A 17,644-nucleotide genomic window follows, 5' to 3' on the forward strand; every position below is an offset into this window, starting at 1 on the left:
GCTGCGCGGATTCTAACCGCCATTTTAGAAAAGTTGTGAAGGATCCGCGTACGGTGTGCGACGGCTGCGTGTTTTTCAGTAACATCATATACATTTAATATTACGTGATGTGCGCGATTGGTATGCGACCAGTTCACGACAACCGGCTCCCGCGCATTTGCAACACATGCGCATTACGGTACGAGATGCTTGCGCGGTGGCGGGTCCCGCGTGACGTCATATACATGCTGGGGCGCACTGGGTGCGCGACTTCCGCAAAAAAAAAATTATGTTCCAAAATGATATGTATGTGTCTTTAATATACATATTAGGGCAAGAGATTATCTAAGATATTCTTTAAAATAATATATTTGTACTTATAATAAACTTATATTCTTTTAAACATATTTCCGCGAAGTCGGGTGCGTGCATCGTGAGCGCAGAGAACCAGCTCAGCAGAGCTGCTGTAGAGCCAGCGAAACCAGGTCAGCAGAGCCATTGTAGAGCCAGAGAACCAGGTCAGCAGAGCTGCACTAGAGCCTAAGAAGCAGGTCAGCAGAGCTCCTCTAGAGCCAGAGACCCAGGTCAGCAGAGCTGCTCTAGAGGCCGAGAACCAGGTCAGCAGAGCTGCTGTAGAGCCAGAGAAACCAGGTCAGCAGAGCTGCTTTAGAGGGAGAGAACCAGGTCAGCAGAACTGCTTTAGAGCCAGAGAACCAGGTCAGCAGAGCTGCTCTAGAGCCAGAGAACTAGGTCAGCAGAGCTGCTCTAGAGGCAGAGAACCAGGTCAGCAGAACTGCTTTAGAGCCAGAGAACCAGGTCAGCAGAGCTCTTTAGAGAGAGAAAACCAGGTCAGCAGAGCTGCTTTAGAGCCAGAGAACCAGGTCAGCAGAGCTGCTCTAGATCCAGAGAACCAGGTCAGCAGAGCTGCTTTAGAGCCATAGAACCAGGTCAGAAGAGCTGCTTTAGAGCCAGAGAACCAGGTCAGCAGAGCTGTTCTGGAGGCAGAGAACCAGGTCAGCAGAGCTGCTTTAGAGGGAGAGAACCAGGTCAGCAGAGCTGCTTTAGAACCAGAGAACCAGGTCAGCAGAGCTGCTCTAGAGCCAGAGAAACCAGGTCAGCAGAGCTGCTTTAGAGGGAGAGAACCAGGTCAGCAGAGCTGCTTTAGATCCAGAGAACCAGGTCAGCAGAGCTGCTCTAGAGCCAGAGAACCAGGTCAGCAGAGCTGCTTTAGAGCCATAGAACCAGGTTAGCAGAGCTGCTCTAGAGGCAGAGAACCAGGTCAGCAGAGCTGATTTAGAGGGAGAGAACCAAGTCAGCAGAGCTGCTTTAGAGCCAGAGAACCAGGTCAGCAGAGCTGCTCTAGAGTCAGACAACCAGGTCAGCAGAGCTGCTCTAGAGCCTAAGAACCAGATCAGCAGAGCTGCTCTAGAGCCAGAGAACCAGGTCAGCAGAGCTGCTGTAGAGCCAGAGAAACCAGGTCAGTAGAGCTGCTTTAGAGCAAGAGAACCAGGTCAGCAGAGCTGCTTTAGAGGGAGAGACCCACCAGGTCAGCAGAGCTGCTCTAGAGGCAGAGAACCAGGTCAGCAGAACTGCTTTAGAGCCATAGAACCGGGTCAGCAGCTGCTTTAGAGCCAGAGAACCAGCTCAGCAGAGCTGTTGTAGAGCCAGAGAACCAGGTCAGCAGAGCTGCTGTAGAGCCAGAGAAACCAGGTCAGCAGAGCTGTTTTAGAGGGAGAGAACCAGGTCAGCAGAGCTGCTTTAGAGCCAGAGAACCAGGCCAGCAGAGCTGGTTTAGAGCCAGAGAACCAGGTAGGCAGAGCTGCTTTAGAGCCATAGAACCAGGTCATCAGAGGTGCTTTAGAGCCAGAGAACAAGGTCAGCAGAGCTGCTCTAGAGCCTAAGAACCAGGTCAGCAGAGCTGCTCTAGAACCAGAGAACCAAGTCAGAAGAGCTGCTGTAGAGACATAGAAACCAGGTCAGTAGAGCTGCTTTAGAGGGAGAGAACCAGGTCAGCAGAGCTGCTCTTGAGCCAGAGAACCAGGTCAGCAGAGCTGCTGTAGAGCCAGAGAAACCAGGTCAGCAGAGCTGTTTTAGAGGGAGAGAACCAGGTCAGCAGAGCTGCTTTAGAGCCAGAGAACCAGGCCAGCAGAGCTGGTTTAGAGCCAGAGAACCAGGTAGGCAGAGCTGCTTTAGAGCCATAGAACCAGGTCAGCAGAGGTGCTTTAGAGCCAGAGAACCAGGTCAGCAGAGCTGCTCTAGAGCCTAAGAACCAGGTCAGCAGAGCTGCTCTAGAACCAGAGAACCAAGTCAGAAGAGCTGCTGTAGAGACATAGAAACCAGGTCAGTAGAGCTGCTTTAGAGGGAGAGAACCAGGTCAGCAGAGCTGCTCTTGAGCCAGAGAACCATGTCAGCAGAACTGCTGTAGAGTCATAGAACTGGGTCAGCAGAGCTGCTTTAGAGACAGAGAACCAGGTCAGCAGAGCTGTTGTAGGGCCAGAGAACCAGATCAGCAGAGCTGCTCTGTAGACTAAGAACTAGGTCAGCAGACCAGCTGTAGAGCCAGAGAACCAGGTCAGCAGACCTGCTGTAGAGCCAGAGAAATCAGGTCGGCAGGGCTGCTTTAGAGGGAGAGAACCAGGTCAGCATAGCTGCTTTAGAGCCAGAGAACCAGGTCAGCAGAGCTGCTCTAGCTGACACTGACTGACTGACACTGACTGGATACTGACTGACACTGATTGACTGACACTGACTGACACTGACTGACACTGAATGACTGACACTGACTGACACTGATTGACTGACACTGACTGACTGACACTGACTGACTGACAGACTGACACTGACTGACTACTCTATACTACTCACTCTCTACAACTCTCTGCTACTCTCTCTCTACTACTCACTCTACTACTCTCTACTACTCTCTACTACTCACACTCTACTACTCACTCTACTAATCTCTACCATTCACTCTCTACTACTCACTCTCTACTACTCTCTCTCTACTACTCACTCTCTACTACTCACTTGCTACTAATCTGTACTACTCACTCTCTACTACTCCCTATTATTCTCTACAACTCTCTACTACTCACTCTCTACTACTCACTCTCTACTACTCTCTTCTACTCACTGTACTACTCTCTACTACTCTCTACCACTCACTAACTACTACTCTCCACTACTCCCTCTCTACTACTCCCTCTCTGCTACTCACTCTACTACTCACTCTCTACTACTCTCTCTCTACTATTCACTCTCTACTATTCACTCTCTACTACTCACTCTCTACTACTCACTCTCTACTACTCTACTACTCACTCTCCACTACTCACTACTACTCACTCTCTACTACTCTCTACTACTCTCTCTACTACTCACTCTACTACACTCTACTTCTCTCTACCACTCACTCTCTACTACTCTACTACTCACTCTTTACTACTCACTCTCTTCTACTCACTCTCTACTACTCACTCTACTACTCACTCTCTACTACTCTCTTTACTACTCAATACTACTCACTCTCTACTACTCACTCTCTACTACTCACTCTCTACTACTCACTCTCCACTACTCACTCTCAACTACTATCTACTACTCACCCTACTACTCACTCTCTACTACTCTCTACTTCTCACTCTCTACTACTGTCTCTACTACTCACTCTCTACTACTCTCTAATACTCACTCTCTATTACACACACTCTACTACTTGCTCTCTACTACTTGCTCTCTACTATTCGCGTTCTACCACTCTCGACTACTCACTCTACTACTCACTCTCTACTACTCTCTCTCTACTACTCTCTACTACTCACTCTCTACTACTCCACTACTCCCTACTACTCACTGTCTACTACTTACTCTCTGCTACTCTCTCTCTATCTCTCTCTCTACTACTCTCTACCTCTCTACACCTCTACCTCTCTACACCTCTACACCTCTACCTCTACACCGCTACCTCTATACCTCTACCTCTATACCTCTACCTCTATACCTCTACCTCTCTCTACATGCACACATATGAACATATATATCTGCATATGCATTTACATATATGTATGTATGTGCATATATATATATACATACATATATAAACATATATATAATCTGCATATCGCTACTACTGTCTACTACTAACTCTCTACTACTCACTCTCTACTACTCTCTACTACTCACTCTCTACTACTCTCTCTACTACTCTCTACCACTCACTCTCTACTACTCTACTACTCACTCTCTACTACTCTCTCTCTACTACTCACTCTTCTACTCTCTACTACTCACTCTCTACTAATATCTCTCTACTACTCACTCTCTACTAATCGCTCTCTACTACTCACTCTCCACTACTCACCTTCTACTACTCGCTCTCTACTACTCTCTACTACTCACTCTCTACTACTCACTCTCTACTACTCACTTGCTACTAATCTGTACTATTCACTCTCTACTACTCCCTATTATTCTCTACAACTCTCTACTACTCACTCTCTACTACTCTCTTCTACTCACTCTACTACTCTCTACTACTCACTCTCTACTACTCTCCACTACTCCCTCTCTACTACTCCCTCTCTGCTACTCACTCTACTACTCACTCTCTACTACTCTCTCTCTACTATTCACTCTCTACTATTCACTCTCTACTACTCACTCTCTACTACTCACTCTCTACTACTCTACTACTCACTCTCCACTACTCACTCTCTACTACTCTACTACTCTCTACTACTCTCTCTACTACTCACTCTACTACACTCTACTTCTCTCTACCACTCACTCTCTACTACTCTACTACTCACTCTTTACTACTCACTCTCTTCTACTCACTCTCTACTACTCACTCTACTACTCACTCTCTACTACTCTCTTTACTACGCAATACTACTCACTCTCTACTACTCACTCTCTACTACTCACTCTCTACTACTCACTCTCCACTACTCACTCTCAACTACTATCTACTACTCACTCTACTACTCACTCTCTACTACTCTCTACTTCTCACTCTCTACTACTGTCTCTACTACTCACTCTCTACTACTCTCTAATACTCACTCTCTATTACACACACTCTACTACTTGCTCTCTACTACTTGCTCTCTACTATTCGCGTTCTACCACTCTCGACTACTCACTCTACTACTCACTCTCTACTACTCTCTCTCTACTACTCTCTACTACTCACTCTCTACTACTCCACTACTCTCTACTACTCACTGTCTACTACTTACTCTCTGCTACTCTCTCTCTATCTCTCTCTCTACTACTCTCTACCTCTCTACACCTCTACCTCTCTACACCTCTACACCTCTACCTCTACCTCTACATCGCTACCTCTATACCTCTACCTCTATACCTCTACCTCTATACCTCTACCTCTCTCTACATGCACACATATGAACATATATATATGCATATATATTTACTTATATGTATGTATGTGCATATATATATATACATACAGATATAAACATATATAATCTGCATATCGCTACTACTGTCTACTACTAACTCTCTATTACTCACTCTCTACTACTCTCTACTACTCACTCTCTACTACTCTCTCTACTACTCTCTACCACTCACTCTCTACTACTCTACTACTCACTCTCTACTACTCTCTCTCTACTACTCACTCTTCTACTCTCTACTACTCACTCTCTACTAATATCTCTCTACTACTCACTCTCTTCTACTCGCTCTCTACTACTCACTCTCCACTACTCACCTTCTACTACTCGCTCTCTACTACTCGCTCTCTACTACTCTCTACTACTCACTCTCTACTACTCACTCTCTACTACTCTCTCTCTACTACTCTCTCTCTACTACTCTCTCTCTACTACTATCTCTCTACTACTCACTCTTCTACTCTCTACTACTCACTCTACTACTATCTCTCTGCTACTCACTCTCTACTACTCGTTCTCTACTACTCGTTCTCTACTACTCACTCTCTACTACTCACTCTCTACTACTCTCTACTACTCTCTCTACTACTCACTCTCTACTGCTCTCTACTACTCACTCTACTACTCTCTACTACTCTCTACCACTCACTCTCTACTTCTCTACTACTCACTCTCTACTACTCTCACTCTACTACTCACTCTCTACTACTCACTCTCTACTACTCACTCTCTACTACTCACTCTACTACACTCTACTACTCACTCTCTACTACTCACTCTCTACTACTCGCTCTCTACTACTCGCTACTACTCACTCTCCACTACTCTCTCTCTACTACTTGCTCTCTACTACTCACTCTCTACTACTCGCTCTCTACTACTCGCTCTCTACTACTCACTCTCTACTACTCTCTCTACTACTCACTCTCTACTACTCTATCTACTACTCACTCTACTACTCTCTACTTCTCACTCTCTACTACACACTCTCTACTACTTGCTCTCTGCGACTCGCTCTTTACTACTCTCTACTACTCACTCTACTACTCACTCTCTATTACTCCCTACTACTCACTTTACTACTCACTCTCTACTACTCTCTACTACTCACTCTCTACCACTCCACTACTCTCTACTACTCTCTACTAATCACTCACTACTACTCTACTACTCCCTACTACTCACTCTCTACTACTCACTCTACTACTCACTCTCTACTACTCTCTCTCTACTACTCTCTCTCTACTACTCTCTACTACTCTCTCTGCTACTCACTCTTTACTACTCACTCTCTACTACTCTCTACTACTCACACTCTACTACTCACTCTCTACTACTCACTCTCTACTACTCACTCTCAACTACACCCCCCTCTACTACTCTCTACTACTCACTCTCTACTACTCACTCTACTCACTCTACTACTCTCTACTACTCACTCTCTCTACTACTCTCTGCTACTCACTCTCTACTCTCCACTCTCTATTATTCATCCTCTACTCTCTACCTCTCTACCTCTCTACCTCTCTCTACCTCTCTCTCTACTACTCTCTACCTCTCTACCTCTACCTCTACCTCTCTACCTCTACACCTCTCTCTACATGCACACATATGCACAAATATATATGCATATGCATTTATATATAGGTATGTGTGTATATATATATATATATACATATACATACATATATAAACATATATATAATCTGCATATCTATATAAATACAAATATAAATGCATGCATACATATACATATACATATATGCATACATATGCATGGTATGTACATGAAAGTTTGGAAAACACTAATAAAAGCGAAGCCAAAAAGCCACCTAATTACAAACAGATTTGTTTTAACTTAAACGAGGGCGAGACCTATTGCATTTTCAATGCTTGTTTACTTTGGTCCCATCAAGAAGGCATTCAGATGTGTCACACATTTGCCATAAATTCTGAATGTTAGCACTCTAGTTGCTCATTAGATTACTGTAATAAAGCTACTGCTCACCAGGGAAGGCTGCTGCTGGTATTCAAAGTGCATGTTTCAGTCTGCATGTCAGAATTTTTTAATTAAATAGAAGAGGATTTGAGAAGTCAAAATGTGCCCTAATTCTGCAGCACTAATCATAATTTCTATGGCAAAATGAACCCCCTCATTTTGTTTGTTTGCAAATTAAATGTTTTAAGTGTTACCACTTTATTGCAATCAAGATGGCTTCAGGTGTGCCATACTTTTGTCATAAGTAAGACTGTTAGCACTCTAGTTGTTCTTTAGAACACTCCGGGACATTCTGTCTTTGGGCTATACTTGGGCTTCATCTGGGTGATATTTGTGCTACATTTGGGCTCTTTTGTCTCTGGTGGCCATCTTGGGAGACTCATTTGTTATGAAGTTTCCTAATTTCCTCATTTACTACAGTCTCCTCAGTAGGAAATACTTTCAGTTTTTTACTTTGATTCCATCAAGAAGGCCTTCAGATGTGTCACACATTTGCCATAAATTCAGAATGGTAGCACTCTAGTTTCTCATTAGATCACTGTAGTAAAGCTACTGCTCACCAGGGAAGTCTGCTGCTGGTATTGAAAGTGCATGTTTCAGTCTTCATGTCAGAATTTTTTCATGAAATAGAAGAGGATTTGAGAAGTCACTCAAAATGTGCCCTAATTTTTCTTTCTGCAGCACTAATCATACTTTCTATGGCAAAATGAACCCCCTTATTTTGTTCCTTTTTAAATTTAATGTTTTAAGAGTTACCACTTTATTCCAACCAAGATGGCTTCAGGTGTGCCATACGTTTGTCATAAGTAGGACTGTTAGCGCTCTAGTTGTTCTTTAGAACCCTCTGGGAAGCTGCAGTAGAACACAAAGGAATCAACTGACAGTATCTGCTCTTGTTGGATGTACATGTTTCACTGTGAATATCAGACTTCATCCTCACATGACTGAGAAAGATAATGTGAATTTACAGAAAATAGGCTCTCAGTTTAGCTTATAGATCACCTTCCAAACCTCTGTGGGAAATGCATGAGAAAATAGTTTTCTCTCATGATATCCCAGCAGAAGGATTTTTCACATGGTAAAATCACCTTAGAACATACCACAATTCCTAAAATGAGTATGGTACCATCAACAAATGATTTTTAATGTAACTAAAGTCTTAAAACCTTCTATTAACTGCAATGCTTTTTAATGAGGTGCTATCATGTATATTGGTCCCAAGATGGCTGCCAATACTTCTTGGATGAAGTGCTGACAGCCAATCAGATCTCACGATGAGATGTGTGGTTAGGCTCTGCCCAGATATATCTATTATTTTACTTTTGATTTTCTCAGCAACTACTGAATGGATTTACACCATTGAAACAAAAGGCACGAGTGTGAACCAAGGGCTACCTCTTTGACAAATTTCGTGTAATTCCGTTCAGCAGTTTGGGCTGCAGCTGCGATTAACAGTTCCTATGGAAAATTGCATGGGGAAAACATGTTTTGGGACCCCCTTTATTCTCAGCCCCCACTTGACGAATCACCCCGAGACTTTCAGGATAGGTGCGGACCGGAGCACCCCACCAGTTTTGAAAATTTCACGAAGATTCGTCAACCGGCGCCAAAGTTATTGCAAATAGAATGTTGCGGATTTCCTATGGATAATAGGTCCTAACTATAACTACCTACTGGCGACCGCCAGTAGGTAATATTTATATATAGATAGATATAGATATGTAAACCTGTACTGTACATATGCATATTTTCAAGGTACTTAGATGTGGATGTATAATAAATCTATACCTACATGTATATAGTTGCTTATTTTTTTTGTCAATACATTTGCTACAATATTTTTGTAACACAATATTTTTTCCTTGATATTTTGGTCCTGCGCGATTTGGGATGCACTGCAATCAGAACATATTTGTGTGTTTCACACTATACAAATGTGCACAATGTTCAGTAAATGAAGAATTGAGTAGATTTAGCAATTATGAAGTATAATATTTAAAAAAATTGTGATTGTACTTAATGGTCTCCACAAAAAGGAGTGACTCGTTTTTTTTCCATGATTATTACTTTTGAAAATATAGGAGAAAGTCAGAAATGGCATTTTTCTTGGAAGAATCTTTGTGACTCATTACCACCGTCATCTTCACATTAGGTTTTTGAATTGGTAATGTGCACAGAAAATAAAGCCCCAAAATAATAACATTTAGAAAGAACGGAACTCCCTTCAGTGGTCACCCTAATTAAAACCAAACAACATGCACCAATCACTGGACACAGAAGCAGCACTGCCTCGTGTCCTGTGTCACGCCTTCTGAGTGTCATTACTTGTAGCAACTTAAGAGTTGCTCTATGCAATCTTAGATTTCTTATGCCAAGCCAAAGGTGGTGCACGAATCTCTCTAGCAATATCTCTAATCCACATACTGGGTAGTTCAACCGGTCGATTCCCACTCTGTGCTGTGACATGGGAGGGGTGCTTCTGAACTGAAAGCTCTCAGTTTATAAAGATTATTCAGTAATAAACAGTGGCTGCAGACCTTTAAATCCTAATCAATGATAGATTTTTTTAGAAAGGTCTGAAAGTGAATCTCAGGAAAGAGAGGCACTTACAATACTACATTTCCCTGGTAAGAGAGGCACTTAGAATACTACATTTCCCTGGTTACTAATTTGCAGGCAAAATACCTTTCTCATCCTTAGTGGAGCTGGAAAGCTAGAGAAAAACTCCAGTAGCCACTGAACAGACAATAAGCATGGACTGTCACACCTCCTGTGTGCTGGTGAGCCTTGCAACTCAGTTCCATATTTATTTATTATTATTTGGGGTTGTTGTTCAGCACAGCAAACCACCAAGGAAGCATCAGAGAGCTTTAGCCTAGGATCAACTAGAGTGAGACACTTAACCTAAACCAGGAGATGACATGTGAACTGATTAGTAGCTGGGACACCCTTACAAGAAGTAACGTTCATGAAATGACCCCAAAAATATAGCAGGGTCTGGTTTTAGACATCTAATCACAGAAAGAGATCCCCTTTGAATGGACGCCCCTTCTCACCAAAGTATGTGTATTTTCAATACACCTGCACTCCATTGTCACTCTCACAACGGGATGATTGATTCAGTGTGCGTCTGAAACAAAGTCTGTAACAGAGTCTGCAACAGGGAAAAAGATGAGGTGAGCGAACTGGTCCATTCTATCCATGAGCGATCAGCCTTACAACAACAGCTATTGAAACTCAATCAAAATGTACGCTCAGCACCTAAATCGTGGAAAAAAATGAGAATGCAGAATGAAATACAGTACAGGCTGGCAGCATAAGTGTGCCAGAATGAAAGGTTACCTGAAGGACACACGTTAAGATAGGGTCAGAAAAGGGTGCTGAAGTATCATGACCCCCAGTTTATTTGTGTTGTATTTTGTTTTTAAAAAAATACTTTGGTTGGTTTTGTGGTGGAATCAGAGCTAGTGTGGCAGCTTGGAGAAGAAATTAAAACCTGTTATAAGAGCAGAGGCTCCAGTGGCGGCTGGTGACATTTGAAAGTGGTGTGCGTAAAATTATTGCCTACCTGCACTGCGGCGAGAGAGCGTTGCAATGAGCTCGAACCACCTATGGGTGGTTCGGGGGGATCCCCCCCTCTGAGAAAATATTCAAAAAAGAGTCGATAAATGGTGCATTTTCAAGCAAATTTGAGGAAGTAGGAAGATTAATAAAGCAATACGATTGAATTATTTATCATTTAAGAAATTGCCAATATTTATGAGCTATTGAGGACAATCTTTGCGTATGCTGATATCATCATTTGCCCATATTAACTTTTGAACACACTGATACACTTGTAATGGTTTTAACTATACAATAAATACATTCATTGACTGTGCAGTGAAACGTACAAACAAAACAGGCATCACGCTGAGAGAATGTCGTGGTAAAACAGATATCAGATAATTAACTTGATTTTTATAGTGCAGAGATAAAACAGTTCTTTGTATTTGCATTTTCAAAATTAGTTTAAGTCAACCATTCAATTCATAAATTATTTAAACTGAGGAGTACGTGGTATGTGTGGTTATGTGCATACATATATAGTAAAGGATGCACGGCCACAAGGCGTCAACAGTTCACTCCTGATTTCAGAACATTCCCCAACTTTTTCGATGTTACCTTGTGTTAACTATCACTAGAGAAATCGCTGATGATTTCATATATGACATCATATGGGGAAATATTTTTTGAATAATGAAATGCACAACATGATAAACAGAACATTGTGCACTCACCCAGAACTGCATAGATATGCCATATATTTGGGTAACATGTTAACAACACATGCGTGCCAATTAGAATCTGAGTTGCATATGCACACTATCAATCAGCACACGTTAGACAGACCATCACAAACATGCCCAAAACAGCACACCTATGCCACCTGGGTGGGCATCTCCATGTTCACAACTGCACTGCCACCAAGATACGCCACTTAATCTCTGACAATATCAGACATTAGGGGAGATTGGTTCTTGATTCCACCTCGTGCTTGTCTCCCCCACACTTTCTGCCTCTTGCCTCTTTTCATTCCTGCTTGCTCCATTTTGTTTGCTATATGTCGGTATTTTCCAATCTTTCTCCTCCTTCTTAAACTCTCTCTGCCATTCTCTCTCTTGCTCTGGAACAAAATCAGATGATGAAAAATAAATTCCAGTCCCGAAAAATTAGTTCCAGTGCCACCACTTGCAAACACCGGCCCAAATTAAGCACTAGCCTACTGACCGCACACGTCTATAAAAACTGGTCTACAGGGGAAGAAACCTTTGGAAAGTCAAACTATCAAAAGGTGCCACAATGCTAATTAACAATAACACTATGTGCTACACATATACGAATAAACTGTAACTTTGCTAATCGTTTCAAATCAAAAAACGTCTGCGATACTCGCAGTGACGAATCTGAGGGATGCAGGGCAAACGGGTGAGAATGTGGCAAAAGGTTTGCACCCAAAACACAACTCTTGCATGTGTGCAGCAACTGGAGAGTCGAGTGGCGTTTCTGAAAAACACAAATTTGCAAGCAACGACTTCGGGATGACTTCACGTCACCTAAAAACTTGGTGTTCTGGGGACAGGCAGCTCCGCGGCAGAGGAGAAGTCGATAAATGGGCGGGATAACATTCCGGTCAAAATAAAGTTAATAGCTGGGGTTGGAAGGAAATAGCCTGCGCTTCGAAGTGGTGTCGGCCCTTAAACGCACTAGCGCCTGCCTCCCAGATACATTTCATACAAAGGACCGCAGGCCCGAGCCTGCAGCACGCCCCAGACCTCCTTAACACAGCGGCAGACAGTGCTGACTTGGCGGTCGCTTTCATCAGTTTTTTCTTGGAATAATCTTCCTTGCTCTTGTCAGACAGTGTCACACGCAGATATTGGCCTGTGTGTTGCGTATATGAAGGCCGTTCCCTGTTAAAAAAGAAGCAATCAGCCTTTCCATTCCACTGAATTCGCCAACTCAGTTGAACTCTGTAGCCGTATAATTTCAGTGAAGATTTCTCATGCACTGAGAAAATGGGGGATATCTCTGTGCCTCCCCTGAATGCACACCATGGAAAACCAGTGTGCGGTGTTGGCCTGTGCACAGCTAAAGTACAGTCGCGGCTCACAATACACGTGGAGGGTAAAACAAAAAAAAACAAAAATAAATAAAACTTACCCGACCGGCGGTGACCGGGTCTCGCACCGCCTCTGCTTCAGGACAGGAACACCCATGCTTCCTCCCCTCCCATAAGCCAATCACAGCGCTGCAATGGCAGGAATATATGTCGTTACTATGCATTCCGTTGCAACGCATGACTTTACCACGCATGCGTTACAACAAAATGTTTTTTCTTCGCATTGCCTTTACCTCGATTTTTCCTTTACCCCGCTTCTTCTTTTTTTGGGGGGGAGACCCCCCAAGCCCCCTTTCTTCTTTTTTTTCCTTTCTCTTAGGTCTTCGCCGACATTAAAGAAGGACTGATGCTTTTTTTCAGAAGACGTTGTTCCGTGATGACGTTGCTTGCGTGGTAAAGACGTCGTTGAAGCAATACGCATTGTGAAGACGTTTACGAGGTATGTGTACCGTTGTAAACGTAACGCGTAGAAAATGCTTCGTGGTAAAGGCTGTTTCCCCAATGGCAGCATTGTAATTGGTGCGGAGTCCTGGACGGCGACCATGCGGGCGCCTGTAGGGAGGCCATTTTCTCTATGTAGGCTGCATGCAGCCTACATAGAGAAAATGTAGAGTGCACCAACCAAACAGTCAGGGCACTCAGAGTGGTGCAAGCCACTTCTCCCCAACCCGCCCACCATCCCGCCCCCAACCAGACACAGCGCGAGAAGCAGAAAATAAAATGGTATTTAAAATACCATTTTATTTTCTGCTTCTCGCACTGCGAGAAAGCAGTGGGGTGGCGCTCCAACGACCTAATGGAGCGGCCGCCAATGAGAGGCTCAACTGAAAGGACAACGCTTAAGATAAAGCCATGAAGACAAAAATGCAGCATGACATTTGCACGAGAGGAGGCAAACAGGAGAGACAAATTACAATAGAAATAATTGACATCGATGAGCATATAAGTGGAGAGCCAGTGTAAGCAGCAAAGTGGGTGTCATAAGCAGCACATATACAGGAGAAGCAGTTATTTATCCACTAAAGGTGAGATAGAATAGACTCTGACGTAAAAGAAAAACACTCACGTGTGCTCACGCCAAAGTGTGACTAAATTCATGCATTATTAATACAAGGTTAGAAAGTGGTTCTTTTGTGTCCCTTCTGTGTGGTAACACAACGGATATTCTCTGGCAGGGAGTTCCTGAACCTAGACGCATTCGTGCAGTAGCATTCCAACAACAGCTGCTGGCTGACTATCATTCATCGCAGAACACATACTGTTGGGGCAGAGTGCTTCATTTCGACAAAAAAAGTGGGATTGGCCATATCTGCACACAACAGCAACCCTAATGTAAAGGAATGTTCTTTAATCAGACACAATTATGAATCTTACCATGCAGAGGAATGTTTTTACAGTACCTTAGAATCACAGATATCAGTTGCCCAATGATAAACATGTTCCTGCATTGAAACATTTACATTTTATCAGAATTAAAAAAACATTGCTTCAAATTAGTGCAAAACATGTTCTGCCATATTCTCAGTTGGGAACAACTTGATAAAATATGCACTAAGTGATGAAAGACACAATATGACATCTGCACTAACCACAACAGATTTCATATGCACAAAATGATAATTGAACATATAAGTAATAGAAACACCAGTGCAATCAATGTTCATACTAAAATGCTGGTCCAATATTGCACCACTGTATTTTATGAAATTTTTCACTAGGTTGCAGTCTAAAATTCATTTCTATTCCCAAGCATATTTGTATTCCTTAGTAAAACTGACATGCTTTTAAAAAAGCTTTTTTTCCTGATGCATAGAATGAGAAATTATGTTATTTTGCCCTTCTAAAATGGATTCGCTTGTGCAGAATTTCTGCAAGAATGCTGGATTTTCTGTGCTTATGGGAATTCAAGGTAGGCCCAGCTGTAAAGGTTGAACGCTGAATACTGAGGGACTGATTCCCAAAGGTAAACTTAGACCTGAAGTCTAAGTTTATATCTAAAGTCTAACTTTAGACCTAAAGTATAACTCTAACCCTGAAGTCTAAGTTTAGATCTAAAGTCTAACTTTAGACCTTAAGTCTAAGTTTAGATCTACAGTCTAACTTTAGACTTCAAGTATTTACCAACATGCCACGCAGCAAGCCACCTTTGTGCTCTCTCCTGCATGACTGAGAAAGGGCAGGAATGTGCCACCTTTAACATTATACAGCGCATTTGTACCTTTTCCCAGCCCTGGCAAGCAATGTGCTGCCTAGCGCCAATGCAGGCACTCTTGCACCATGGTACAAGGGGGCCTGTGTTGTAAGCTGGATTGTTCTTGTGAAGTAATGGACACCTTACTGCACAAAAACAATCCCTTGAGGCATTTTCCTCTTTCTGTGTGTGCTGCAGAAAAACAAGGAGAAATAAAGATATGTTTCCTTGTTATGCCTTTCTTGGGAAAGTGTAGCATTTTTGCACATTCTCAGACCTCCCAGTAATGGTAAATCTGGGAATGCGTCAAAATCCAAGGGTGTTGTGTGGGAACACCCATGCACCACCTCCCTAGGGCAGAGTAACGCAATGTAACAATTTGTGCTGCATTGCGTACTCTGGATTTATCAAGCCACTGAAGGCCACGTACCTGGGTCTTGCGAGGCTTGATAAATTGCATCTTATGGGTTGCATCTTCATTGCACTCAGTCGCATGGTGCAAACGAGACACAACCCTTTGATAAATATAGCCTGTAGCCTTCAGGTCTAAAGTTAGACTTCAGGTCTAAGTTTACCTTTGTGAATGGGCCCTCACAAATTGGCAGGTTTGTTAATATTTTCTGATTCTCATGAGTATGTACCAAACTTTTAGATTCAGGACATTATTTAGAACTTGGCAGATAGGATACTCCTTCGCAAACGTGGTGGAGATAGCTGGTGGCACTCGTAATATGGCAGAGGTGGTATCCATCACTTTTTGAGAGTATCCCATCCACTAACCTCTGAAAGGGCCCTTAGTTTCCAAACTCAAAAAATAACAAATAATTATTTCTATGGGTAGAAATGGGGATGGATCACCCCTCAAAATAGGGCATTGTAGACTGAAAGGTCTTTCTACTGGTGAAAGTAAGGTTTCAAATTGGAAAAAATTGAATCTTATTTCCATGATCTTCTGTGAAATTTACATTTGAATAAGTGGGCCTGACTAGCACTGGTGGCGTGTGTGCCATAACCAGCACTTAGAAATTTCTAATTTTCCATTAAAAACAACTTTTTACATATTGAGTCAAAAGCATTCTGGTTGGGCGTCATCTTATGGTTTTCATTTTAAGCATTTTGAATGTGATCAAACTGCACAGGTTATATTGGATTCTCAGCAGTTTATTTCGCATCCTGTACAGAGTGACAGTGTTGTTATATAATTTTCTATCCAAACCCTTTAAAGGATTTTTTTTTATACTGTGGTATTTGTTATATTTGAAAGGGGCTTAAACCATGTTGCGCAGCTCCTTGTACACTGAAATCAATTATTAAAAAAACAATCACTGTAGCTTGTTATAGAAGAGAAGGAAATAAATCATTCAATAAAGACAAACATTCATGTGAACTACACATACTACACAAAACAGCCACATGCAGATTACCACATGCCTTCCTGATCCCCTGGCACTAGCAACAAAAGCAAGCAACAGCTGCACAAATGCAGCCAAGATTTTATGAGGACAACAATTGTAAGACAGTCTGAACACATTAACCAGCTCATGAGCTAATTGTTGAAACAGAAATCGTGCCGAGACTGATGCAATAATAATTACTCAAATATACAGTGCAGCTACCAATGAAAACTGTTTTTTTTTGCTGGGAGACCATTGCTACAAGCCAACTGTTGGAACAAACAGGCCCTTTCTGCAGGGTACCCCCAGATTTTTACCTTCCTTTGCTAAAACTGCTTTTGTTGGCTTTTAGGACTTTGTGCACTTAACCTGTGCTATCAATTGTTACTGTGCCTATGCTCTCACCCTGAAGCATGGCAAAAATGGCCTTCACCTAATTGACACATTTAATTTACTTATAAGTCCCTAGTAAATAGTACTGGTATGGTAATGTACCCAGGGATTGTAAATTAAACTGCCATTTTGACCTGTCAAAAGAAAGGTTTTGCCAGGCCTAAAAGGTCCTTTTTAATACTTAATCCTTACACTTATGGTAGGTCCTACCAGTTTATAGGGCCGGGTGCATGTTAGTTGAAAGTAGTACATGTGCAATTAAGTTTTAAATGTTCATGCAGAGAAAGACTACTAAGTTGTTTTTCACTGATGTAAGGCTATCTCTCCCATACACTAACGCTGAGTTACCTTATTACACTTAATAAGTGATAACTTCAGTTTAAGAACAGATAGGGAAAAACTATTCCAACTCATTTGAATTGTAATGTAAAACTTAATTTAATGGTAGAGTCAGATTTTAAGTTACTATTCTGAAAATGCCACTTTTGGATAGTTGGCTTTTTCTGCCTAAACAAAATGGACCTTTCTGCCAGGGTCCAGAGTCACATGACTGCGAATGGCTCTCCTGAGGTGTGTTGTGTATTCCTTTCAGACATGTGCCTAAAA

This window comes from Triturus cristatus, chromosome 11, assembly GCF_964204655.1.
Source record: "Triturus cristatus chromosome 11, aTriCri1.1, whole genome shotgun sequence".
Lineage (NCBI taxonomy): Eukaryota > Metazoa > Chordata > Amphibia > Caudata > Salamandridae > Triturus > Triturus cristatus.